Below are 1305 nucleotides of genomic sequence, written 5' to 3'. Positions count from 1 at the left end.
GATTTGCCTCTTTTTTGAAATGAGTGAGAAAGGTGGGTTTTGCAAAAAAATAGGAAAAGAAAATGCTTAACAATTCGTGGAGATTGAGTGAGGGATGACAATATATTTTAGGAGTGGTCAAATAGGGAGGCGCATCAACAAGTTGACTTTCTTTGAGATATCTTCTGCCTGGGGTCCAGGAGAAAGAAACTCAGTGTTACAAAAAATACACTGTAGCAGAGGATGGTTTTGATCCATCGACCTCTGGGTTATGGGCCCAGCACGCTCCCGCTGCGCCACTCTGCTTGGTGACTTTGGTGATTTCCTGTTTTTCTTTAATATGAATATCATCCACTATCTCACATTTCCTAGTATAGGTAAATTGTAGTTTGTTTATAAAATGGAATCCTACTTGGCAATAAGAAGAATGAACTTCTGTGAAATATTGTACATGTAATGACACAAATACTGTATATCTCAAAAGCATCATGCTGGGCAAAAAATGCCACACAATAGGATGTCTTATATGATTCCACTTATATGAAGTTCAAAAGCAGGCAAAATTATCTGGTAATAGAAATCAGAATAGTGACTAGCTGCAGGATGCAGTAAGGGTGCGTAGTGCAATTTTCTGGAGTAATGGGAATGTTCTCAATCTTGATCTGGGGAGTGATCACATGGGAGTATACATATGTAAAGTTCATTGAGCTCTTCTACACTTATGATCTTTTCAATTTACTGTATGTAAAATATACTTCAAAAAAGTACTGGCCAAATGGGGACCACAGAGATGTAATAACCAAGAAAGGGAGGGAGGGAGAGAGAGAGGAAGAAAAGAAAAGAAAGTACCTTCTATGTACACTTCAGGAAGCTAAGGCAAAAGTGGCCATCAGAGGACAACTTCCAAAACTGAGCTGTAGAACCATGAAATGGTCCTTAGGAGCAGGAGAAAATTCACAGCACTCTTTGGGAAAACTGCCTCCAGCAGACAATACCCTTTCAATGCAAAACACTGTTTTGCCAAACCTTGCTTTCATCCCAGGAAGGCAGGATTCCTCATAACCCCTAATGCATGAAACAATGATAGACTTAATGGAGATGCCGGCTCTGATAGATTTGCCACCATTCTCCTAAATAAGTAGAAAGTTTACTTTTAAAATATTACTTCCAGGAATCCATTTCCTTCATAACAATTCCAGGAACAATTCCTTCTCCATAACAATTAAGGAAGATCAAAACTAAAACGTGAGTACTCATTTTCTCGAAGCATATGCTCAGACAGGTGAAAAGTATGTCCTTTCACTCAGCTAAATATATGTTCAAGAT

General features: G+C 38.6%; 1 non-coding gene across 1 annotated transcript; it reads right to left on the bottom strand.

The window, feature by feature from the left end:
• Positions 1 to 213: 213 nt before the first annotated feature.
• On the bottom strand, positions 214 to 285 carry TRNAM-CAU (transfer RNA methionine (anticodon CAU)). The gene has a single exon. It is a non-coding gene; the product is annotated as a tRNA-Met (tRNA).
• Positions 286 to 1305: the final 1020 nt, after the last annotated feature.

This window comes from Diceros bicornis, chromosome 14, assembly GCF_020826845.1.
Source record: "Diceros bicornis minor isolate mBicDic1 chromosome 14, mDicBic1.mat.cur, whole genome shotgun sequence".
NCBI lineage: Eukaryota > Metazoa > Chordata > Mammalia > Perissodactyla > Rhinocerotidae > Diceros > Diceros bicornis.
The sequence above is the reverse complement of the archived record's forward strand: the minus strand, read 5'-3'. Positions and strand labels throughout refer to the sequence as shown.